This window comes from Eptesicus fuscus, chromosome 17 (genome assembly GCF_027574615.1).
Source record: "Eptesicus fuscus isolate TK198812 chromosome 17, DD_ASM_mEF_20220401, whole genome shotgun sequence".
NCBI classification, from domain to species: Eukaryota; Metazoa; Chordata; class Mammalia; order Chiroptera; family Vespertilionidae; genus Eptesicus; species Eptesicus fuscus.
The window spans coordinates 23,490,001-23,517,447 of NC_072489.1; the positions used below are offsets into that span (position 1 = coordinate 23,490,001).

Below are 27,447 nucleotides of genomic sequence, written 5' to 3' on the forward strand. Positions count from 1 at the left end.
TTAGGATACATTGCATGAAAGATATTAAACACAATCAAATTTCACTTTCATTTTTCTTTTTCAGAAAAATCAAGGGCTCGAGTATTATCCTGCGTGTAACAGTTGTTGAGTTATCAGGCAGTTTCTCAAAATTCCTCCAGTGCATGAATATACAAATGGCTAACAAGGAGAGGCAGAAGCACGTTTGATGTATCCCTAGGGAAAGATAATAACTTCAGGGTTCAGTTTCTGTGGAATGTTCAGAGACAGAATGACTTCTTTCCCCCTCCACAACTTGAAGCATTTTCTCAAAATTTCAGTGTAGTGTTTGCTTTGAGACAAAAAAAAAAACAAAAAACACACACACACACATTTATTTCCTGGTTTAGTTTCTAGAAGTCTTAAATATTATATGTGAGTTTAGAAGTTTTTGACCAAGTTTATAACTATGTAGAAAAAGCCAAAATACTTGAGAAATAAAATAAACTAGCCACTTTAAGCACAACTCATCATTTTCCATGCTAATACTGGTTTGGAATTACAGCTGCATCACGAAAAAGCTCCGCTTGTCTCCTCCCATATCCTACCTATTGGCTGGCCCAGTGATCGACTCTCAAAGGCCACCAATTGTGGTTTCCTACTCTACTTTCCCATTAAAATCATTGGGAAAATGCTAAGATGAAATGGTAAACATAATACCACACCTAAGACCAATTAAATTAAAATATCTGGGTCCAGCCCTAGCCAGTTTGGCTCAGTGGATAGAGTGTCGGCCTGTGGAACAAAGGGTCCCCGGTTCGATTCCAGACAAGGGCACATACCTTGATTGCCGGCTCTTCCCTGGCCCGGACCCTGGTCAGGGCACATGCAGGAGGCAACCCAATCAATGTGTTTCTCTCACATTGATATTTCTCTCTGTCTTTCCCTCTCTCTAAAAATCAATGGAAAAATATTCTTGAGTGAGGATTAAAAAAATAAAAACGAAAATATCTGAGGTCCTAAATGATTGTGGGTGTTTTTAAAAATCTCCCCAAAGGATTTAATAGACAGCCAGAATTGAGAACTACTGCACTGACAAGAGACACAGATTTGGTCCATTTCTTCCTTGAGCCTGGAAATTCAAGGATAGAAAATCTCAATGAGCAAAACCCTTTCCTCAGGAGGAAGAGTGGAAATATCATTGAGCTGCAGAAGTCAAGGTTGAAGGGAAAGGAGAAAGAGACTCAAGTCTAAAGAGACACCTTACGTGAAAACCAATCACCCACCTATGCCTTCTGGACAAAAATATAAATCTTTATTTTTCAAAAGGGATTTACCTTATTTAAATTATTTAGGATTAATTATATGTTTGTGAATATTGTCAAATGAGAATGACTAGTGACAAGTTTAAAAATAACAAATTGAGTATCTGATGTGATAACTCTATTTGCCAAATAGAGTTAATAAAATAGAAAATCAGAGACATAAATAAATTACCCCAAATCATATGAATGAATATCTAGGTCTGTATTTCCTGAAAGAATATCCACTTTTCCACAATTTGTCTACCTTGCAGATGTTTGTAACCAGTCAGAGAAAGCACCAAATGAGGAGCTTTTCTGGACTTGACTTTGACAGGAAAGAGAGAGGAGAAGAGGGCAGTGGCCCGGAGAGGAGAACAGGGGAGGGGAGGAAACTAATTAGACATGTGGAAACCTGATACCTGAACCAATTGTCCACACTATCCTGGAATCTGTGAAAGAAAAGAAGAAAACATAAGCTGGAGACTTTAGGAACAGATTTTAAAACAAGAAAATGCAAAAGATGAATTAGAACATATTCACTGGAGGATACACAGAGACATTTGAATAACTCAGGAAGAAAGACAAGAAATAAAATCTGACTATATGCATTAAATAATCTCAGTGCCTCATCAAAGGTACCCCAATAACTGAAATTTTGAGAGCTCTCTCTGGGCACAAATTAAACTAACAAAAGGGAGTGGAGTTGATGGAAGAATTAACACAAAACCAAGGAGATAGAAGAGTCTTGTGAATCTGAACTGACAGAGCCACAGTGCCCAGGAGTGTCACTAACGACCAGTCATTCATTCAGAAAGTATTTACTAGTATTATGCCCTTTAAGGTAGCAGCTATTGCCTAGGCACGGGAGATATAATGCTTGCCACAATTGGCACAGCCACTGCTCTCAGGGTGCTTATAGCCTCCTAACGCCAACATATAAATAGGCCAACATGTAAATATGTAATTATATAAAATGTAATAAATGCTCTGAAGGAAAAACAAACAGGAAGCTTAGCACAAGGAGGCTATGACCAAGAATGGGGTCTCGGGAGAATTTTCCTAAAGTGGAGTGAATGTGTGTGAGTGACTGTGTGTGTGTGTGTGTGTGTGTGTGTGTGTGTGTGTGTGTGTATTTGGGAAAGGATCTCCCAGACGAGGACAGATAGCATGAAAAGGGTCAGAAGGGGGAAAGTCTACAGTCCCTTCAAGAAATGGCTGCCAGCTAAGGCAGAAAGATGGCCAGCCCCTGGGAGAGGATCAGGGCCTACATCATGGGAAGCCTGCTAGATTCTGGGGTGGGTCCTTCTCTACTAGGTGATTAAGCAGGAAAGTCACACGAGCAGATTTGCATGGTTAAAACTCGCTCAGGCTACAGCATGGTGCACATAGATGGAAACAAGGCAGAGGAAATAAATCAGTTCTGATGTGGTGGGAGCCGTCCAGGCAGGAGATGATGGCAGCTAGGACGGTGCTGTGGCATTGGCACTGGGGCCGTATGGACTCATTGAGACATTTAAGAAACAAAATCACCACATTTCAGAGGTTTAGTGATAGATTTGGTGTGTGTGTGTGTGGGGGGGGGTGTTCTATGACTTTTACAACAAGAAAAAAGAGTGATCAATGCTGTTTTCTGAGCCAATTTACTATATTCACTCATATATTCCTTTTGGGGGGGGGGCAGGTGAGTAGGGAGTTCCTATGACTTTTACAACAGCTACCCCCCTTTTTTTAATGCCACTTATATGGTAATAAATCTAGATCATTTGGCCTGTAGAGCATCTCATATCCTGCATCTGACTGATTACTTCCTTGTGCTATTATTATTCTCTTCCTGTACCTGCTGGGTTTTCTATAAAATAGTATCTCTGAAGGATCTATTGATTCTGGTTCAAGTTAATTTTTTCTTTTCAACTCGAATACTTCATGGGTTGCACTGTATACTTCCTGTTGTATCACATCCTGAGGAACAACATGTCAGTACACAACTTTTAGTGATGCTACAAGTGTAAGTGGTGTCAGCAAGATCCTCCCATTAAGAAGTTCCTTTCACCTTTGTAATGATTTTAGCACCCACTAAAAGTGGTTGCCTCAAGCCACTAGAAGCTTACTTAGAAGAAAGAGAATAGAGCACACAGAGATTTTAGCAAAGCATGAGTTGTCTCCAATGCCCAAGCTGTTTTAGTTTTCCTCCAGGTACCCAGGGCACTTCTCACTGGCTCCTTAATTCTTCTGACTCAAAAGGTAAACACCACAGTGCTAGCTTCAGTCCCTTTTCCTTTCTTTCCACACAGGCTCTTTTTGGTAAACTGTATCTACTCTTTTCAAACTCCTTTTACTCTATGCAAAAGTCTCACAAAACCTACTTCTAGTTTCCACCTGAGCGGCAATTTTTAGGTGCCAACTAATCCCTCTGCCATAAATCACACTTGTCACTTTTAATTTCCAAATCACTTCCAGACCCCTCTTTTTCTGCCAAGGATACCATGAGTCTCTCAGTCACCATTAACTAGTCTTGCTCCTCCTCTTCTCTCATTATCTATATCAATAATTTGACAACTCTGTGTAATTTTCCTCTAACATATTGTTCTCATTTTTCTCTTTCCAAATCACTGCCATCCCTCGAGTATAGGTCATTATCTCTTGCCAAACTATTGCAAATAGCTTCTGAAGGGCTCTCCCCGCTTTCAAGCTTTGCCCTCTCCTATCCACCCTGAACCTAGGGCTGGAAAGGGCTCCTCCAAATATAGCAAGAGTCATGTAATTCCCCTGCTCCAACAGCTTCACTGGAAATGCAAGCTATTCATGCCACTTTTAATCGGTCTCTTCTGCCTCTACTGACTGTTCCACTCAAGCATTACCCAGGCTTGTACCACTGGATGGCTGGTCTCTGAGCCTCTTCTAAGAAGTCATGCCTATAACCAATCCCACCTTCCTGAAGCTCAAACCAACCTTAATTACCAGCAACCTACTTGTTATTTTTCCTCTTCATTAAGTGATATTTTTTCCCTAAAAGATGTAAAGACTTTAACAGTTGATAACTCACTTGATTTTGAAAATGAGCTGTATGCTAATAAACACCAACTTTGTTATCATTCAAAGTGTGCGTACATTTTGGGGGGACACCCTGTATATGTATATTATTGGCAATGATTTATATCGGTTGCCCTTCCTTTCTCTAATTCTACCACCCTAAGGGAATAATTTACTGAGCTCGCTTCCATAATTGCCCTTTCCCATATGTAAAAGATGCATCCCTTTTTCCTCCTGCCTGCACATCAGTCTTATCCTACCCTTGGACTTGGATTTACACCATTGGCTCCCCTGGTTCTCAGGCCTTCAGACTATGCCTGGAATTCCACCACTGACTTTCCTGGGTCTCCAGCTGGCAGGCAGTAATTGGTGGGACTTCTCAGACTCCATAATCACTCACTTTTCTGGGCACTTAAAGTGTCTTTCTACATTAAGAATATATAGTTATGTGCCTAAAAATGACAAAGATATACATGAACGCAGTGGACCAATTTGAACAGAAAGCACTTTCATATCTATACCTGTAAACTTGGTGATGGATTTTAAACCATATATAGATGCAACTAGCTCTTCTCATATAGTTTACATAGAATTATTTCACCTCAATTTATAGAGATCTGCTTTATTCATATTAATAACAGGCTCATATCATGTGATATAGATAGTCCTTAATTTATTCTACCATTTCTATATAGGAACATTCAGTTTATTCCCTTTTTATTTTATTTTTATTCCCTTTTTATAACTACTATACACAAGGCTGGAATAACATATTTATATGAAAACCTTTATAACTCATTCCTTTATTTTTTCAAATCCATTCTGAACATGGACTCCTGGGTCAAATAGTATGCATAATTTAAATTCTAATAAAAGACAGTCAGGTTACTTTCCAAAAGTAATAATGTATTCTTATGTCAACACTACACGAAGGGAAGTATTTATTTCTATATATCTTTTATAGTAATATATTAATTTTTTAAAGATTCTGTCAAGTTATTTGAAAATTGATATCTCTTAGCAGTACCCATTCTCTAAGACCCCATCTAAAAGATAATATCTTTGATGAATCTTTTCTTCATTCTTTGATCCTAGATATCTTCCTTTCCCTCTGAAACTTTTGAAGCACGTTTTGTCCTTTTGGGGAACTTGTCATATTACACTTTATGCTGAACTGAGTTTTCTTATTTTATATCTCTATAGTATTATAACTCAAAAAGGGTAGGTCACACACTTACCTATTCTGATAACTTCCATAACATCAGCACAATGGCAGTACATGGGAGATGCTCCAATTTCTCCTTAATGGGATCCAGGTGATCAGTCAGAGAAATGGGAGCCCAAGGCTAAGAATGAAATGTATATAACTCTTTGTCCTCTTGGAGGAAATTGCATGTGGATTGCTACAAAATCCTATCACTGATAAAACAATGCAACAAAACAGATATGCCATGTTCGCTTATCAAATTTACTGCTCAAACATCTAGCGTAGGCAAAGACAATCAACGAGAGCATGAAACCATCACAATGTTTATAAGCCAGAGCATATTTTAAAAATGTGTAGGTACCTTATTTTAAAGTGAACTCTTTAAAATCAGTGGATAGAAGATAAAGATTATAATTCAGCATACAACTAAACAACTAAAATAGGGTTAACACAGATGCACTCTGGGTATGTACCAGTATTATGAGAGTTGCCCTGTGTGCATTAACCAATTACATACACACACCCCAGTACAGTAGATATTATTATTCACATGTCATATAAGGGGAATTAACTCTCCCAAGGGCATAGATTGTATATATAAGGGAACTGAATTGAAAGCCCAGGTCTGTTTGACTTTAAGCTGCCTATTATGTCCTACCTATAGAGGTATTAAAACAGAGACCAGACAACTCTGTCAGAAGTGCTAGAGGAACCATAATTCCATTAAGGTAGAGAACAGAAAGACAACATCCAAACCAGGTCGTACAACTTACTATGCTATCACAGAAGTTAGAATGTCCTCAGCATCCAAAAAATACAAGAAAACACAAGCAAGCAGGGTTCTACTTGCCATTAATTTATAAGGACAACGAATGGCCCAAAGATGACATAGATTCACTTTTTAAAATATATAAACCATGCAGGTGTAAAGGAATGAGGAACAAAATGTGTCTACAGAGTACAAACAGCACAGTCACTTAACACTGTGATGAACTTCCATTTCTGAACCTGTTCTTGGCTGACTACACCCAGTCTTCTGAACTTGAGCCACTTGTCATGTAAAATGAATGTTAAGTGCCACATCAGCCCTTCCTTACTGCTTGCTCAGAGCCTCAACCAGCTCTTCCTAGTTCGTCTGGCCTAAAGTTTTCCAAAATTACTAATGTCTGCTTATTCTCTTAAATATTGTCCTGTTAGTTTTCTCTTCCTTTGTCCTCGACACAAGAAGGCACTGATAGCATCTGAATTCAATCTCCCTCAACTGGATTGAATCAGTGGAGGTCCTTCTCTGAGCATACAGCTCCCTCCCATAAAGTCAAATCATGATAGAGACAGAGATGACAGAGATCAAAATGTGTAAGATAAGGAGCTATGATTCAGAAAGATTCAAATTCTTAAGCTTGCTGCTGTAGGATCCTGAGTAACTTACTTGATCCTCAGTTTCCTCATTTATATCAAAATCTGAATAGTATCTGCTTCATAGGATTTTGTGAGATTAAATTAGATGCTGCCTGCACAACCTATAATAAATTCCTAATTAGTGGAAGGTAATTATTATACTGGTAACTATTAGCAGAGTCAGCCACTTTTAGACAAAACTAAAAGTAAATTAAACCTCATTAAGCTTCTCAATACCATGAATATCTGTTTTAAAAACTATATAAAGATTCTTTCATTATCTGTCTAATGAAAGATAGGATTCAGCCCAATTACAACAATGAATAAGGAAATTGCTGATGGGCTCCCTTAGATTCTGAATGAACTGAGTGAAGAGAAGTATCTCACACCCTTAAGAGATGCTGGGATGCTTGCAAAACAAGATGTGTTGTGGTTATGTTCAGAAGGTTAATATCTATCTTCCAAGAAAAGAGAATGAGAGCAGAAACTTTAAGAGGAGAAATCATGCTGTGACCTGTAGCCTAGGTAGAAGACAGAATTTTGTTGGGGTCATATTGATAGCAAAATATGGAAGAAATCTCCAAGAGGGAAACATAATAAACTCATCCTCTTTTCTGTTCCCCTCCACAGACTTTAACTGCAGTGGCAGTATATCCCCATCTCATCTCGGTAATGGCACTCCATCAGTGTACTTATATTATTAAGTGGCTCTTATTGAAAGAGGTGATTGGCCATAAGCTGTATCAAATCAGAACATGTGTGTCAGCCACTGATTTAAGGCAAGATGGGTCCGTGAACTACATAAAGGGCAGCAGGTGGGCCAGAAAGGGCAGGTGGGCCAGAAGGCCATCTCTTAATAGATTTGAGAGGGAGAGTATTGAAGTAAAGTGGCATAAAACAAGCTAGGAACTTCGCCACCAGTTCTCAGGAGTGGGGAAAGATGGTTTAAGTTGAGAGATTAGGCAGCCCACTAGAGGGTTTGAATAGAATTAACACAACTGGATATAGACAGAGAATGTAAAATTAAACTAATGGAGAAACAAATTATTAATTTTCTAGAGCACAAATCTGCTTCAATTGGAAGTGCTTTTGACAAATAGGACCAAAATGGTGTAGTTGCTTTCATTTGCTATGAATCATTTAAAACAGACCTCGGACTGCAATGCATCAGAACGAGCTAAATCTGCCTATATCTGGTTTTGTCATTGCAATAGCATACAACCTTTCCCTTTATTTTAATTACACTCCAGGTCCTTGCAGTCTAACTTCTTCTGAGCCTGAATCCCTGGTTTACGCCAACCCATTAAGCCATTTTAAGCCTATAATTTTACAAGGGTCTCTAGGTAAACAATAACCAGCATTCATTTGGCATTTATATTTATGAAAGTAGGCTGTTGATAATTTTATTTCTTTTGTTTTCCTTAAAGTAATTAAGTTAGTTCATTCCTTTATGTCACGTGTAAAAAACATTTTACTTGTCTCTATTCTATACCATCATTCCAGATGGTATTTCAGAAGGATCTTAGGAAAAATTACAGAATTCTGAACAATGTATGAACTTTGGTTAATATTAATGTATCAATATTGTTCATTAATTGTGACAATGTACTATATTAATATAAGATATAAATACTAAGAGAAACTATATGAAGGTACATGGGAACTATCTGTACTATCCTTACAATTTTCCTTTAAAACCCAAAGTATTCTAAAATAAAATGCCTATTTTTTTTAAGTCAGCAGTTTAGAAACAGATTTTTTTGTGATAACCTTGTTCCAAGGAAAATTCTAGAAGTATAGACCTGATGCTCCTAACTCTACTTGGTATAAGGATAAGGAATGAGGAACCTAATAGACAAAATATTGGTAGAAGTCTTAATCCACCAAGGTCTGTTTTTGTTATTCCACATGTAAGTAATCTATCAATTAAGAAATTAGAGAACTGTGCCTTAAAAAATACAAACAGATTTTCTTAAAGTTACCAAAAATTAAAAATTTAGCCATGTTTAATTTTTTAAAGGCTGAAAATCAAACAACCTTCTGCTGCAAAATGCAATCTTAATCAGGTAATACCAATTAAGTGTCTCGTTAAGCATACTAAACTTCTGTACTTAGAGAAAGCCAAGAATATCAGACCAAATAGTAATTATCATTTCACACTCCATAGATGGATGATCTTGCAACCAAAAGAAGAGTAAATTAAAAGGAGCTCAGTGCCACTGCTATTAATTCTATCAAAAAACCTGTAATATCATTAAGCAGAGAAGAGGCCAGTGGTAACAGACTCATGTACACACAGTTCAGTAACCTGGTCACTAAATAATACGCAAGCTACCTAACAAAGGGCTCTACAATACAGATATAAGGAGAGGATAGCCCTAAATTGCTCTGACTATCTACCTCAACCTGCTCTTTCCACACCTGGAAATGTACTTCTTTTTGCAACAATCTTGCATCTCCCATCAGGCTGCTGAGCTGAAAAATTTGAAAGGGATCTAAGGCTACTGTAAGCCATTTGAGTTCAGTAAAATCAGGCCACTTTCAAAGCGATCCTATTGAACGTCAGGTTTGAGTCAAGGTTTTAATTTCACAGTAGATTTAACTGGAGAGATTTAATTTTATCAAATTAAAAACTTATGCCTCACAACAATCGCCCAGCCCTCCGGGAGTGAACTCGGAGAAAGTTTGATCAGAGCATCAACTAGAAAGAATTATGCCAGGTGCCCTAGTTTAACTCTGAGGCTTAGGATGGAAGAAAATGAAGTATTAACACTCTAAAAAGAACACCATTCTTGCTTACTGCAGTCAATATTTTCAAATGAAGGGCACCCATCTACACTCAGCCCACTCCTCCACTTTTATACAGGAGGAACACAAATAGTGTCCAAGAAACTCCCAGTGATTGAGAGGGGAGAAAAATTGTTAATATCAGTAATCAATAATATGCTAGTGTCTTCCATGCCTGTAGCATGGGTGAGATAAGAGAATACAAACCAGCTGTGCAATATAATCATGCCAAGGGAAAAAGAAGAGGGAGGAAGCAAGGCAACAGATACCAGCCGATGAGAAAAATGCTGAGTAGAGAATAAAATGAGTTGTGACTAATATTAATACATCACTAGCATGTGGCAGACACTGTGATTGACCCCCATATACATTATGTCATACTCACAATGACCCTACAATCTAGATATCATTCAGACTGTAAAGTGGAAAATCTGAGCGTCGCTGGGGTTTAACTGGCTTGCTCTAGAAGCCTTTTGAAATCCTAGACATAAAACAAAATCCAAGGTCTGTTTAACTTCCAGAGTCTTTGCTTTTTCCATTAAATTATCCTGCCTATCCAAGGAAGAAAGTCAGCATCTGGGTAATGTAATCAGTAAAATAAAGTGGGCTTATTTATCTATAAACCTTAATTCCTGATCTAGGTTGTAAACTCTTTAAGACAAAGACCAACAGGTTCATGTGCTTCTAGGGATAATAATATTTTACATTTATATAAACTTGATGAATCAAAAAATATGCTCCAATAAAAATTTGAGTTTGTAGGAGCTGAATTAAGACATTCCACAGATAAAATAAAATATTGGTGCTCTGTTACATAGTAAAAAGTTGATCTGTCAATCTGTGCATCTGCATTTGAGATTGCATATTCTATGGCATATACATTATAGATCAATTAAGATAGTGAGTAAATAGTAAAGGAAAATGGGTACTGGTTTTTACTTCTGATTATGTTAGCTGTAGCAGACCTACAGTACTTTTAAGAACAACATGAAAATTCAGCTAAAACATAAAAAATTTATCCCAAGGAATTTGATTGCTGTTAAAAAAAAAAAAGAAAGAAAACTTCAGGGGTTCAAATCCTGGAGAGAAGAACATTCAGTAAAAGAGTCAAATATTTTGTGTCCAGCTTCTCTCCGTGAGGCATATATATTTTCTTTTATGGAGGGAGGCTGGGAAACCAATGAAATCATCAGAGAATTCAGGAGCCTTTCAAAACTCAGCAGACAAAAATTGAAAGTTGGGGTTCTGACTTAGGCAGGAATGAAGAGGCCAAGATTTCCTAAAGAATGAAGATGCAAAGAAATCAAACCAACAAACAATGGCTTTCCCTCAGTATATCTGGTAAATACCTAAGCTACACTACACGAGGTAAGGGTCTAGAAAGCTAATAAGAAGTAGCTGAAAAACTTTGTAAATTTTGTGTAGTCTTATGGTACATAAAAATAAAAGCTGGACTTAAGTACCTAAACAAACAAATTGAGTCCCATGCAGTAATATTATATAGCTATGAGAATTTGATTCATGAAATACTATGAATTAATCCAACAAACATGGTGTTGAGACACATACAGCTAGTTACAAAAAAAAAAAAGATATCTTCACTTATATAAACTTCAAGAATAGGCAAAGTTAATCTATTGTGATAAAACTCGATCAAGAGAATTATTATCTTTGGTGGACTAGTGAGTAGGAGAAGGTAAAAAGAGGTGCTTTCCAGGTACTAATAAGTTTTAGTTCTTGATATAGGTGTACTCACTGGAGAAAATTCAATAAACTGTAAACTTGTGATTTATGTACTTTTTTCCCTATTAATATTTTAATGAAACAAAATTTACTTACACACAAGAAATCTTATTTATCTACTGTCCTTTGCCTGTTAACAGAAAATAAAAGAAGACGAGATGAATGCACATATAAAATAGACATTTTTTGAAAACTTAGAAATACGTCTTTAAAATTCATTAAATATTTAAAAGTGCAGTGCTCTGTATAAACATAGGTTACATTTTGAGCCTCCAGAAAATGCAGTACTGGTAAGAATGCTAGTACTTACCAAACAAACATGGTAAGTTTATTAATAAACATTTCACAATGTCCTACAAAGAATATCATGAAATTAAAATATTCCTACATCTAAACTCTGAACCATTTTCTATTTTCCTATGTGTTTTCACATTTAGATATCATTTAAAGATCTCATTCATTTAATGAGATAGCTCACTTAAAGCTATCTCATTAATATCTCCATGAAGAAGGAAAAAAAAAGATTTTTTTCACTTCCACTTGATAAATGAAATGAAATAAAATAAATCAGGTGAGTTTATTTGTTCATGCTTGCATGACTAGTAGCTGGCTGAAGTGAACATCTATTGTTTTGGCCTTCTCGGGATCTTTTCCCGTATATTTTAATTTCAGTACCTCCCCCCTTTCCTCTTTGTCATTTTGGTACTATAAATCAAGGTCTCTCACCACCATCCCTTGTCTGGTCATCCTTTCAACCAATCAAAGCATAATATGCTAATGATATTCTAAGACTGCTCAACTGCTCGCTATGACATTCACTGACCACCAGGGGGCAGACAGTTGACTGGTCGACCAGTCACTATGATGTGCACTGACCAACAGGGGGCAGATGCTCCGACCAGCAGGTTAGCTTGCTGCTGGGGTCCAGCTGATCGGGACTGAGTGAGACGGGCTGGACATGCCCTAGAGCCCTCCCGCACTCCATCCCTGGCTGGCCAACCTCCAGGACCCCTTGGGGGATGTCGGAGAGCCAGTTTCTACCCGATCCCACAGGCCAGGCCACGGGACCCCACTGGTGCATGAATTCGTGCACCGGGCCTCTAGTATGAAACTAATAAGCAAAGTTAATCAGATTCTATCTCCTAAGTGTACTACTAGCAGCACCCTAAAAAAAGACTGCCCATTAATGTCTGCTATCCAGTTGATAAGCCTCTCAGCATCTAGACTAATTTCCTATGATCTTAGTGTTCAACTCTTACTTTGACTATAGATTATTCAGTATCCCTTTAGATTAGTTAGCCACAGTTAGTTTCTGTTGTTTTCAACCAAGAATGCTAATGATTTCTGTGGACTACCAGTAAATTATAAGGCCAGATCTATAACCCAAATTTCACTCCAAGGTTCCTGCTTACCAAGGAACATTTCATGTGTGCCACAAAGAAATACTACTACCATTCAATAGGAAAAATGACCAAAAGTTGAATGAATAAAAGAATACACACACACACACACACACACACACACACACACACATATATGTGTGTGTGTATATATATGTGTGTGTGTATATATATATATATATATATATACATATATATATATATATACATATACATATATATATATATTAGTAACTGAAGCTAGAAATTAATAAATTTGAATAGGGATATGATAATGTTGAAGAAATTTTTAAAAATATAATTGAGATTTTTATTCAATAATGTCAGAGTACTGTGATAACTGTACAGAAGAAATCTTGGGTTTCCACAGATGATGATTTAATTATTAATATTTTAAGATTAGCCCAAAATTGTGCAATGAAAATAACCTCAGCTCTAAACCCAGAAAATCCAATTTAAAAGTTTTAAGCTTATGTTTACAAATTAGCTGATGTTTTTTTCTGGAAAAAAATCTTTTTTTATTCAAATTGATAGCCTTAGCTCACCTAAATCATTATTTTTCTCAGAAAACCAAGGAAAATGCAAATGGGACTCAATTATACAGGATGTGCAAAGAAATAGCAGAAATACAATGTGAAGCAAGTGAGGAAGTGATGGGTGATTTTTTTAATAGGGTAAAATTTATTAGTAAAACTAGTTTACGTCAATAAAAAGTCTAATATTTCAAAAAGGAAGAAAAGTCTAAAAAAGTAAAATCCACTGCAATAATAAAGAAGCTGACAATATTGTCAGTTGTAATTCACTTGAGAAGCTCTAATTGGGAAAGTTAAGTTTATTTTTTTGCTAAGAAAAATATGATCAATTGTACAAATACAAAACAAACAAAAAAAAAACAAAAAAAAGCCCAAGAAGCCAACAAACATTGTATAAATTTGTCGGCATTCTTTGAAGGCCCTTAAGGGTTCAAAATTCTAAGAGAAGGGTATTGTTAACCTGAAACTATGTTACTTCATAGCAATGATTCAACAATGATTCCTCTTTTCTTAAATGAATCTTTGGGCTAGATCAAATTATGAGCCAATAAACCAAGGTGAAGCGTCCTTAAATAATTCATCAAATAGCAGTGTCCATTAACCCTTTGATAACAGAGTCTGCAACTGACAGACTTATCAATGCTATCATAAAGCACACTGGCCAAATCCACATGCAAGGTTGATTAGGCTTGGCTTAAAACGTGAAAACAACACAGAGAAGACTCAAAGGGAGCTCTAAAGGCTTCTTGGGTACTCGGTCACTTATTTGTTCCTATCTCTTCGAGTCTTTTTTCATTCCCTCCACCTGTCCATTCATAATGGTAGTCCAGCATGAGCATGATCAAAAAACCCACTAATTCTCACTCAGCCTCAAATGATTTTTTTCTTTTCTCCTTGCCTACACAGGACCATTCTCAAGTTATTACCCCATAAATCCCTCCCATATCAACCGTAAAACATTGTGAGTTTTTAAAGGTCTCCATACCAAGTAGAATTATTATTCTGAGAAGATGTTCTGGGATTCTGTGAAAGGGGAGTTATTTTTATTCAGTCTCTGTGGGAAAAAGATATTGATCAAGTTCCTTGGAGAATAAGACTTCTGAGAGCATAGGACAAGATAAATTCCAAGATACAAATAGCTCAATAGCAATCATGTGAAGAGGAAGTCTAACTTATCTGGATACTAAAATAGCCTTCTCTTCTCTTTCCATGCACAAAACCTTTAGAGGGAAATTGATGCTTTCTAGTTGGCCTGTCCTCAAGCTGACCTTTTACCCTTGACCTTCCTCCATATCCTTATTGAGCATCTATTTTTTCCATCATTCAATGTACAAAATTAGCTTCTATACAAACTATTTGCTTGTCCCCAGTATATGATGATACTAAGGCTCCTCCAGGCTCTGAGGTTACTGGCTTCCAAAAAGAGAATTACTGTGAGTGAATTTTGGCATGGAAGTAGCCCATGGAATTTAAGTTCCAAAGTTACAGACCCTAGCTAGACTTGATCCCACATTTGCCAGGTAGGCCAGCAGGACTGGGAGAAAGAGATAGGAGTTTGTTTATGGGCATATATATTTCAGCAAGGAAGTCTATAGATTTAAAGGGACAGAGAGCCTGTGGGTGGTGAGTGCTACAGAATTTGGGGGTGGGGGGGAGTAGAGAGAAAGGGCAGAACTTCCTTCAAGAGAGGTAACCTTTCTCTTTCTTCCCAGGCCCCAATGGAGGGTAGAAAACTACCTATCAAACCAAAACATTTTTCCTGCTGCATTCACCTAGCTCCTGTTGTGGTCATGGAAAAAAATTCTATGTGTTAGTGATCCTCTCCCCTCAATAGAAGAACCCATTCCTGCCAGGCAAGAGCTCCGAGAGGATTCCTCCTTGCCATTTCCTCCCACCTCTTTTCCACACTCCCCAGTCTTCTGAGATGCTTCTATGTCCTTACACTTACAGAGCATCCTACCAATGCCAGGTAAGAAGTCAGAAGAAATAGATGTTGATTTCTACAGGTGTAATGCTGCTCTCCCTGTTACTAATTCAATCCTTATGTGTTTTCTGAGAATCTACAATGTGTTTAGCCCATTTCTAGGAATTTGAGAGGATTCATAATTAGCATAGCACATCTGTTGCAAGCAAGACTATGAGCAACTTGAAGAAATAACATGTATACACAAATAAGAATTAATAGAAGTCTTTTACAAAGTCCTAGAATTTTACAGTACAAGTTAGAATTTTAGGAGAAGCATGTCAGGAAGGATGGTACTTTTCAAGGAAGGGTTTATGGAGAAAGTACAATTTTTAAATTATTTTTTAAACAAGGTTTTATTATGATCACAAAAGCAATACATACTCTAAAGAATTCAAACAATACATAAATATAATAAAAGTTAAATTTCCTCCCCAAGATCGCACTCCTCAAGAAATAGCTACTATTAAAAATATGGCTTATACTTGTTTGTCTTTTTTTCCTCATTATATATACACATATCAGATTTTACTTCTACTGCAGTTCTATTTTTATTTATAGTATACCTTGATCATGTTTCCTCACCAGGACACAGCTGTACCTCATTTTTTAAAACTTTCTACATGATATATTATAGTATAGATATAGGAGAAAAATGTTGGGCTGAAATATACACAGAGAAAAAGAGGCAATGTTTTAGTGGAAGAGACAGAAAACAGGACTGAGCATAGAATATTCCTGAGACTGAGAAAATGGCCATCGGACTAGAGGAATGATAGATGTGAGGATAGAGACAGTGTTGGATTATAAGGAGTCTTGAAAATCAAGCAACAAAAAATTTTAGACTTGGCTAAAAGCAGAGATTCTATGAGCCCCTGTAACTCTGGGGAAACTACCCACTTTAATGCACCATGTTTCTGTGACAAAGTCAGAGGCTGAGCATATCAGACTTTGCTCCACACATCAAAATGTAGAATATTAATTTAAAGAGTAAACAATATTAAAAAGCCGCTGCATTTACATCATGGTAGTGCAGTAAAAGCAACTGAACCCGAGAAGTGTAATTTATTAAAACCCGTAGCTAGGCATTAGATGGAATGTTCTCCTGTGGACTCAACAGGAAGTTGATTTAAAAAGTAACACTAGCTCTGGCCAGGTAACTCAGTTAGAGTGTCATCCCAATACACCAACCTCCAGGAGGTTGTGGGTTTGATCCCTGGTCAGAGCACATATAAGAATTGACTGATGAAGGCATAAATAAGTGGAACAACAAATTGATGTTTTCCTCTCTCTCTCTCTAAAGTCAATAAATTTTTAAAAATTTTAAATAAATAAAGTATAACACTAGAATTGGCTCCAAAACTGCTTATCATAGCCCCTTGCTTACTTCTCACCGTGTGTGTGTGTGTGTGTGTGTGTGTGTGTGTGTGTGTGTGTTTATTTTGTCACTGACTGAGATCATTCCCTGGTTTGTTTCATTTAAATCCAGCTGACTCTGGTTGACTGAATTGGTGACTGCTTTGGAAGACAAGAAATGGAAGGCAAAAATCTCCCAGTTCCTGCTGTGGCTCAGTACATACACTAAAAACAGGCCTCCAACAAAAGTAATAGTGCCCTAGGAGTATAAAAACCTGACAATCTATTCTGTATATGTCTGTATAATTTGCATTTTTTAATTTTTATATATTTTTGTACTACATGTATAACATAAAGTGGTTTTAAATATTAAGAAATAATTTTTATCTTTATTTTTGAGATTATTACAGATGTACCTCTTTTTTCCCCCCATAGTTCCCCTCCACCCAGTTCCCACCCCACCCCAGGCCCTTGCCACCCTATTGTCTGTGTCCATAGGTAATGATACATGCATATAAGATCTTTGTCTAATCTCTTCCCACACCCCCCATAACCTCTTTCCTCTGAGAATCGTCAATCTGTTCCATTTCCATGCCCCTGATTCTATTCCATTCACCAGTTTATTCTGTTCATCAGATTTTTTATTCATTTGACTTTTAGATTCACTTGTTGATAGATATGTATTTGTTGTCACTTTGTTGTTCATAATTTTTTATCTCTACCTTTTTCTTCTTCCTCCTCTTCTTAAAGAATAGCCTTCAGCATTTCATATAATACTGGTTTGGTGGTGATGAGCTCCTTTAGCTTTTTCTTGTCTGTGAAGCTCTTTATCTGACCTTCAATTCTAAATGAGAGCTTTGCTGGGTAGAGTATTCTTGGTTGTAGGTTCTTGCTATTCATCACTTTGAATATTTCTTGCCACTCCCTTCTGGCCTGCATAATCAGCTGACAGTTGTATGGGTACTCCCTTGTAGGTAACTAACTGTTTTTTTCTTGCTGCTTTTAAGATTCTCTCTTTGTCTTTTGCCCTTTGAAAATAAAATATTCATTCACTTCTATCCCAGTAGACTTTTTCTCTGATTATAAATTTTGTTCCTTTTCCCTTATCCTTGCAAATTCTACTTTATGATCTCTAGCGTAATTATTTAGATGTATTTTTCTATGGGGAAATACTAAATCCTTTTTAAAATCCTTATAATAGGTGTTAAAATCAGTGTTCACTGCAATAAAGTTATTAATTTAACTAGGTCAACAAATGAGAATAATAAAAATTAATTGAATTCCTTTTGCTTCTGTTATGAGACCTTTCTTCAAGCCTCTTAGATGTGTTTCTCACCCATTCTCCTGCCTGCTGTATTGAGATGCCCTCTTGTGTGACATCTACTCAAGGTCATTGTAACTGTTTTAAAATTTAATCTGGGGAACTATGTGATTCCATTGTATGAGTTTGGCCTAGAATCTGGCTCAAACATTTGTTCAACTATAAATTATGTGACAAATTTGTCCAAACTTACACAAGTATTTGCTCTAGACACTAGAAATTTAACAGTGAACAAATAGAAAATGCCCTGTCCTACATAAAGTTTACATTCAAGTTGAAGGTGAAAATCATAGTATCAAAGAAATCTCCTCAGAACTAAGATTTCTTGCTCTCAGGTCTTAAAGAATGACTTGGGGCATATATTACCTTTATATATTAGATGACGATTTCTACAAAGCATAGATGCCAAATATGCTTTGTAGAAATAAATAAATAAACAACAACAAAATTTTCCTCTTGAAGTTTGCCTGGGTAAGGGCCTAGGTAAGGTAAGAAGGTTTTTACTCCAGTGCCATAAAAATCCAGCCCTGAGGTATCCAGGATAAAAATCTCCATTTGGCAGTCATTGATAAAGTGACAGAAGCTTCAGGATTGTTTTTGGTACCATAACTAATGCAGCTTGACTTTCCTTACTTGACTTAAATCTTATGTACATGATGAACATATTGATGATTATCTGGCCTTAGGTATAGAATAATCCTCTTCACCACTTTTTCCTATACTGGCTAAACCACTTTTGTGGGATCTGGACATGCCCAATACTGAATATGTGGTAATCTTCCCTGGCTGAGAGGGCAGAAAAGAGCATGAGGGAACAATATCAACCTTTATACTTTCTGCACCCCTGGCCCCAGCATAGTAGATGTCTATGGATCTGTCAGTGTTTCTCCTCAGAATCAATATATATTAGACCCAGCCAGAAAGCTCAGAGGTTGAGCATTGACCTATGAAACAAGAGATCATGATTTGATTCCCAGTCAGGGCACATGCCTGGGTTGCAGGCGCAATCCCCAGTGGGGGGTATGCAGGAGGCATTCAATCAATGATTCTTTCTCATCATTGATGTTTCTATCTCTCTCTCCCCCTCTCCCTTCCTCTCTGAAATCAATAAAAATATATTTTTTGTTTTACAAAAATATGTTAATAAATGTTCCTCCTAGTATAGAGACCCCTAGTGAGGGCTTCCTTTACACAGAGTTAAGGAAAGTAAAGAAATAGTATTAGGTCTTAGACAATCATCCAAATAGAATGAAAATAATATCAAAACATAAGCCGCCTCAGTGACTAGGACTTACTATTGACCAATGAAACATGTAAACCCTGATCTCACTGGTCTTTTCTCCCAAGACTGCTAAGTAAGTAAAGAGGAGTATCTTTCATTGACTTATTTCTCCAAAATAAGCATCTAGTATATCATTAGCTAAATTCTGTTATCTTGATCAAGAAAACAACCTTCATCTTGAATATATCAGAATGTTCCTTTGTAAAAATCATATAAGCCAATACAAAATTATATTTGATCAGTTATATGTAGTACATCAAAACATTCTTACCATTCGAACCTTGACTATCAATAAGCTTCTGGCTTCTATCTTTTTCCAAAAGATAAATTTAGAGATAAGTTACTTGGGATCACTAAGAGAATCTAGAAAGGCAGTTACATTTAAAATCACTATTCAAAAACCAATGCAAGTTTTACTTCTAATATGGAGAAGAGAGTGACAAACAAAACAGTGCCCCTGAAAATAATAGCTATAAACTCAGGACAAAATACAAAATGCAATGACCTAAAGTGACTAGAAAGTGACCAAAGTCATAAAGATTTGGAGAGAAGCAAAAATTGGAGCAAGGGATTTCCCTTGCTGATGTCTTTTCCTCTAGGGTAGCTAAAACTCTAATGAAAAGCTTGCCATCTTTCTAATCAGAGGAACTGATGGGGTCGGGGTAGGTGGTGGGGAAGGAAGCCCAGGGAACCCAGGTCTACCAGAAATTGAGAGAGAGACCCGAGAAAAGAGAAATCCATAGAAAAGTAACCCTAATTTCATGTTTAAACTCTGCTCAAATCTCTGACTGACCTCTGATGCACTCATTTATGAAGAAAACAGAAAGCATCTTTCAGCCAAGGCTTAAAGAACTACATTAAGATCTGAGCTACTCGCCACCACAGTCATGAAACTTTTCAGTTCCAATCTAGCCAAGTTAAATGCCTGTTGTATTACTTTTCTAGGTCTGCCATAACAAAGTACTGTGGACTGGATGCTTAAACAACAGACATTTATTTTCTCACAATTCTGGAGGCTAAAAGTCCAAAATAGAGGAATTGCCATAGTGGGGTTCTTCTGATACCTCTCTCCTTAGCTCTCAGATGGTCATCTTCTCCCTGTGCCTTCACATGATCTTTCTTCCACATGTATGTCTGTGTCTATGCTTCCTATTCTTATAAGGACTCATATTGGATTAGAGCTCACACTAATAACTTTATTTTTAACTCAATTACTATTACATAATCACAAAAATGGCCACATTCTGAGGTATTGAGGATTAGGATTTCAACATATTAATTTGGGGGGAACAAAATTCATCCCGTAACATGCTAAAACATTCAGAGTCTTAGAAAAATGTAACAAAATTCAGAATATCCACAATACAACATTCAAAATGTCCACTACATAAACCAAAATTACTTGACATATGAAGATCCGAGAAAAATATGACCCAATCTCAGGAGAAAAGCCAATCAACAGATACTAGTCTCAAGATAAATCAGCTGTTGGAATTATCAGATAGGGACTTTAAAGCAGAAATTATAACTATTCACAGTAAGATAAAATGCTTGTAATGAATGAGAGTATATCTCAGCAGAGAACTATATAATAACTCAAACCAAATAGGTATAAAGCAATTGCATTTATATCTATAAGCAACAATTAGAAAATAAAATATTTATAGAAAGTACAGAATAGGGAATATAACCAATAATGTTGTAATAATTATGTATGGTGCCAGGTGGTTACTTAAAATATCAGGAGGTCCACCTGATTGTCTAATCACTATTGTACACCTGGAAACAATATAAAATAACAGTTAATGTAAACTGTAAATGTAAGATAAAAAGATAAAAAATTTAAAGAGTATGTTAACAACAAAAACATACATATATAGGAGTATTCTAACAAATACGTATAAGAACATAGGGAAGAATCATATTATTTCCTCGAGAGAGATATTAAGGGTCAATAAATAAAATATCATGTTTTTGGAAGTTTTAATATTGTAAAATTGTAAATTTTCTAAATTGGTTTATAGATTTAATACAATCACAATCAGAATCTCAGCAGGTTAGATTGTAGAACTCGATAGCAGATTTTAAAATTTACATGGAAGTGAAATTAACAAAAAATAGCCATGTTACACCTGAAAAGAAAAGGTGGTTGATTTGCCATAAGTATCAGATATGACATTTTAAAGTAATTAAGATAATGGTGCAGAGAAACAGAATAAAAATTCCAGGAACATAACTTCATTAGATGCTTGGTTTATGACAGTTGTCATTGCAGCGAACTGGGATATAGGTTTCAAAATTATTTTAAATTTTTCTAACACTGCCTACAAAAAATCAATTTCGTGTTTATTAACCACATAAATAAAAAAGTGGAAATTATAATTATTTTTAAAATATTACATTAAAATTCTTTAAAAAAACATTTTCTGTCCTCAGGGTAAGAAAGCTTTTCTAAGCAAGACACACACACACACACACACACACACACACACTACTCCACTAATCTTAAAGAAACAGTCATCAGTCTGAATGGTTTTACTTTGACCACATAACCTCCATCCCCCAAGGTTGGCACCCAAACCCTGTACCTACAATTTTTCCAGTGGGAAAATGAGAACTCAAGGTGACCATCTAGCTTTCCTAGCATCCTAGGATCTTTTCTGGGAGGTTCACTTAGATAATGCACCACAGGGATCACTGAGGGAATCGACCAGAGATAGAGAAGTGGGTGCAAGGCTCATAGTAACTAGCATATACACTGAGTGGCCAGATTATTATGATCTCTGAATGAATAATAATCTGGCCACTCAGTGTATATCCTATATAATAAAAGGCTAATATGCAAATTGTCCCCTCGGTCAGGAGTTCGACCAGCAGGCAGGCCGGCCAACCGCCCATGTCCCCTCCCTCTGGCCAGGCTGGTCGGACCCCACCCATGCATGAATTAATGCACCGGGCCTCTAATACACACACACACACACACACACACACACACACACACACACACACACACACACACTGAGTGGCCAGATTATTATGTGTTCAGAGATCATAGTAATCTGGCCACTCTGTGTAGGCCTTGGCCTATGTTTCTGCTGACCTCTGCATCTGAGCAGAGATCCCAAATGGTGGCTCAGCTCATTCACTAAGCAGAACAAGTTGCCCTGTCTGGCAAGGCGACAGGGTTGGCAGTTCTTCCCAGTTTGGGCTGCAGGTCAACAGGCCATTCGGGCCATAAAGCACATTCTAGATCAACACCTGGTCCTGCCCAACAGCTTAGCATAGCCTCCAGTCCCTCTTGATCAGGAAGCCTGGCCTGAGATGCTGGGGAGCCATGCAGTATTATCCTATGGCCTGCTAGGGAAGGGAAACAAGTCAGTCACCTCGTCTAAGGACTGAGGGAGGCCAGAAAAGGAGATGGAAATGCAGAGACACCAATGTGAGAATACACTATCACAAACAACCAGGTAAACATGACACCACCAGAGGCTAGCATTACCCTGACACCAAAGCCACACAAGGTCACTACAGGAAAAGAAAACGACAGACCAATATCTATGATAAATATGGATTCAAAAATTCTCAACAAAATAGTAGCACACCAATTCAACAAAATTTGGTTTTTAAAGAATCTGAAAGAATTATACCCCATGACCAAGTGGAACTTATCCCTGGGATACAAGCATGGTTTAATATGCATAAATCAACAAATGGGATATGCCACATTAATAGAATAAAAGATAAAAATCTCAATAGATGTAGAAAAAGCATTTGACAAAATTCAACATTCTTTCATGATAAAAACACTCAATAAATTAAATATAGAAAGAGCATATCTTAACATAAGCAAGGTCGTATATGACAAGCCTACAACTAACATCATACTTAGTGAAAGAATGAAAACTTTTCCTCTAAAATCAGAAGCAAGACAAGAGTGCCTACTCTCAACACTCCTATTCAACATAGCAGTAGAATTCCTAGTCATAACATTTAGCAAAAAATAAAATCCTAATATATAAAAACCCAGGGTCCATGACATCCAAAACAACCGAAGACTCAACCCACCAAAAGTCAGTCCTGCAGTCAGTGCTGGGTTGCCATGATGACCCAGCACTGACTGCTACTGCTGCTGCTGTGGGCGTGGTGACCAAGTACTGACTGCCGAGGTGGCTGCAGATCAGGCCCGGAGAGAGGCCCAAGGATAGAGAGGCAGGGTCTGATCCACAGCCTCCGTGGCAGCTGTTGATCAGCTGTTGCCTCTCTCTTTCCAGGCTTCACCAGCAGCTGTGCCTCAGTTTCCCTCTGGGCCTCTGCGGGGGCTGCTGATCAGCCCCGCCTCTCTGATCAGGCCTGGAGATAGGCCAAGAGATGCTGATTGGCATAGAAACCGACTACTCAGAACCTAATCTGAGTGAACTGCGAAGGCAGAAACTAAGGTGGGGGCTGAGGAGGTGTTTTAAGGGCAACAGCTGTTTGGTATAAGGTGTAAGAAAGCGGTTCAATTTTTTAATGACCAGTTTGGCAGTATAGTGCATATGGCTGGCTATCAGTTCAGGTATAGGGATTATGTGTCTTTGTCTGCCAAGAGCATCTCCTCCTGCTGAAAAAGGCTTTTCCCCCCATTTAAGCAATCCTATCCTATATACTCTATCTATACTACTAAAAGGGTAATATGCTAATTAGACCGGGTCGACCAGGCATCTTCCAGATGTCTGACTTCCTTCCAGACAAAGCCATAGTGGTGGGGGCCAAGGCAGAGAGGGCAGTTGGGGACGAGATCAGGCCAGCAGGGGAGGGCCATTGGGGGCGAGATCAGGCTGGCAGGGGAGGGCAGTTAGGGGCAATCAGGCAGGCAGGGGAGAGCAGTTAGGCAGGTGAGCGGTTAGGAGCCAGTGGTCCCCAATTGGAGAGGGTGCTGGATGGGCTGAGGGACCCCCCACCCCGTGCACAAATTTCATGCACCACACCACTAGTAAAATAATAAGAGGCATACAAATTTGAAAGGACAGGATCATATAAATAGAAAGTCCTATAGATTACACCAAAAAGCTGTCAGAACTAATAAGGGAATTCAGTAAAGTTTTGGGATACAAAAATCAATTGTGTCTGTAATTTATTTGACATTCCTCCCACAAAAATTTAAATCTAATCCCTCTCACCTTGACTATGGGTTGTTTGCTTCTATTAAGTGGAATGTGGCAGAAGTGATTATCAGGGATTAGTTATAAATGATGATGCAGAGATACAACTTCCTCTTGACTCTCTCTCTCTATTAAAATGTGTGCCAAAGAAGTCCTGATCTGTCATGTAAAAAGTCTATGGAATCTGCCATGCTGGAGAAACCAGATAGAGAGACAACATGGGGGCAATTAAAGAGGAACATCTGAAGACACCCCGCTGTCTCAGCCCCATCTAGTTGAGTCCTCCTAGTTCAGGTATAAGACATGTGAGTGACTGAGCTTTCAAACGATGCCAGCTCCAGCTTTGGAGCCACCCAGCCGATTCTGAGTAGGGGAAAAGTGTGTTACTCCAGGAAGCTCTGCCCAAATTTCAGATTTGGGGGGGGGGGGGTGGAAATCAATTTCATTATGATTATCCTTATTCTTATTCTTAGCCACTAAGATGGAGTACTGCTATAATAAAATCTAAAATATGTGGCTTTGGGACTAAGTAGAGAAAGAAATTAAAGTAACTTGGGGACACTGTTAGGCAAAGCCTAGTTAACCAAAAAGAGGCTGTGTGTGAGTGTTTAAAAGAAATTAAGAAAAATGTTGTTGAGCATGGAATAAGGTGGAAATAGAAAATGTACCTAATGAGGTGGATAATCGGCTGAGGGGATTCCCAGGCAGAGTATTTAAAGAAGCCACCTGACTCGTGTGTATGCACACACGCATGCGCAGCCCATAGTAGAGTGCGAAAGGACAGAGATAAAGTACTGAAATAACCATTTTATATATATAGGGAGCCAGGACTTTCTGAATTTGAAAATAAAACGTTTTTAGTCTGTCTCTCAGATGGCAAATGATGCTAAAATTAAGAATGGCTTCATGGGAAAGAGTAATTCCAGGGTGTTGTAGGAAAATACGATCTAAATATGCCACCAAGTTGCCCTGGCCGGCTCATCTAGTGTGAGTGGTGTCCCAAATACCAAAACGTTTTAGGTTCAATGCCCAGTCAGGGCACATACCTAGGTTTTGGTTTCAATCCCCAATCTGGATGTGAACGGGAAGCAACCGATTGATGTTTCTCTCACATCGATGTTTCTCCCTCTCTCTCCCTTCCTCTCTCTCTAAAAAATCAATAAAAACATATCCTCAAGTAAGGATAAAAATATAATAAAATGAAGATGCAATCAAGTGTATGACTTTAGAACTTTCAGAAAAATTAAGATGGGAGCCTCAAGTAGAAAAATATAAAGCCCCTCTAATGATTTAAAGAACATGCCTGTAGATCCTCTTCACTGACCAATAGGACTTCTAATAACCCTAAGTATATTGCCCTATTGCTATCTTTAGAAAGCCCAAGGTAGATAGTACTTCTGTCAATGAGATTTGTGGGTGTGGCTTTTGACCAAAGAAGTGAATCCAGCAAGATTCCTAAGAGGCCCATAAAGTTTTTTAAACAATAGAAAAATACTGCCAATTTGACATAAATGAGACAGAAACATAAAAAATGCAGAGACTCATGGACCCCAAAATCATGAGCAGGAAGCAGGCAGAAATATGCCAACCATTTCTTGTAGAAAAGGAAGAAATGTGTCCAAGAGTACAGAACCAGAAGTTGTGGGCAATCGTTCTGGGTACTAATACTGAGCTCTGATTAAAGAACTGACATGAGATGGACCACAGGATTTCAGACCAGTGACTCCTGTGTGCCATCCATTTTTTCTCTCTTTGAACAGGAAAGTCTATAGTAGTTCTACTATGCTTGCTCACCAATATATGTTGAATGTGTGGAAGGAAAATAACTTGTGTCTTGAGGCCACAGCTCTTCAGATGGACAGGAACTGTACTCAGAGGCTATATTTAAGGATCTGATTTAGATGACCTCAAAGATGAGACCTCACAGTTAAGCCTGAAGCCATAATAAATGAGATTTCTGAGGGATCTAGGGAGGGGATGAGTATATTTTGATGTGGGAGGAATGCAAATAATTTGTGGCCAGGGGTCAGACTGTAGTGATTTTAAAAGTTTGTCTGTAAAGTATTTGACATTCCTTCCAGAAAATGGTGGAGTCTAATCCTCTCCTTTTGAGTATAGATAGGTCTTAGTGACTTGCTTCTAAAAAAAATATTGAAGAGAGCTGAAATGACACTGCATGAACTCCACGACTAAATTAGAGAAGGTTAAAAAAAAAAGTGCTTTCTTTATCTTTGTATGTGTATCTCTCCCTGTACCTCTCTCTCCCTCTCTTTATCTCTCTCTCTTTCTGTGTGTATGTCTCTGTCTCTGTATATATCTGTCTCTGTTTCTCTTTCTGTCTCTCTGTCTCTCTTTCACTCTCTCCAGACATTCCATGCCTTGAAGTCTAGTCAATCTGAAGCTACCAGGCTGGAGAGACCCCATGAAGAGTTCATGTAAACATAGATAGATATAGCTGAGGAGCCTCAGCTAATAATTCCAGGCACTAGACATGTCAGTGTGAAGCCTCATGATGACCCCAGCCTCAGGCAGAGTGACTGCAATTCCATGTGAGGACCTGAATGAGAATTTTTTAGCTAAGAAATTTCTAAATGTTTGAAGCACAGAAACCATGAGACATAATAAATGATTTTTGTTGTTTCAAGCCATTAAGTCTTAGGGTTATTTGTCATGCAGTAATAGATAATTAATTCAAGCAATTATCTCACTGGGTTGTTGAGGATTAAATTAGATTATGCAAGTAAAGGGTTTAGCATAATGACTGAAGCATAGTAAGCCTAAAAAAAAATACTAGCTGTTAATATTGGATGAGGTCCTGAGCAAAACTGAGAAGGAAAGAGGGTTGGAAGTCCAGTAACTATGAAAGCAAAGCAGAGTACATAAATTGGTAGAGGTCTGGCTGAATTCCAGTGACAGCCTGCCAATAGTGGAGGAGTACTTTTTCTACCCATCTGGTGCAGGTGAGTGGGAAAGTTAAGTCCATTTAAAGGAGCCTGGATAGGTATCTCAGGATTCCAGTAGGTC

The 27,447-nt window shown here is 37.7% G+C and overlaps 1 protein-coding gene and 1 long non-coding RNA gene across 3 annotated transcripts in view; one reads left to right on the top strand and one right to left on the bottom strand.

Moving 5' to 3' along the window:
• Positions 1 to 27,447, top strand: part of LOC129151998 (serine/threonine-protein kinase MARK2-like) — a 549,435-nt gene that overhangs the window by 156,091 nt on the left and 365,897 nt on the right. The window lies entirely within an intron of this gene.
• Positions 1 to 27,447, bottom strand: part of LOC129151999 (uncharacterized) — an 80,993-nt gene that overhangs the window by 23,172 nt on the left and 30,374 nt on the right. The window contains exon 1 of one of the 2 annotated variants that reach the window (XR_008558709.1): positions 5,531 to 5,576. The exons of the other annotated variant lie outside the window; for it this stretch is intronic. This is a non-coding gene — a long non-coding RNA (uncharacterized LOC129151999). Of the gene's footprint in view, positions 1 to 5,530; positions 5,577 to 27,447 lie in introns of those variants that run through there. 2 annotated transcript variants of the gene reach the window in all.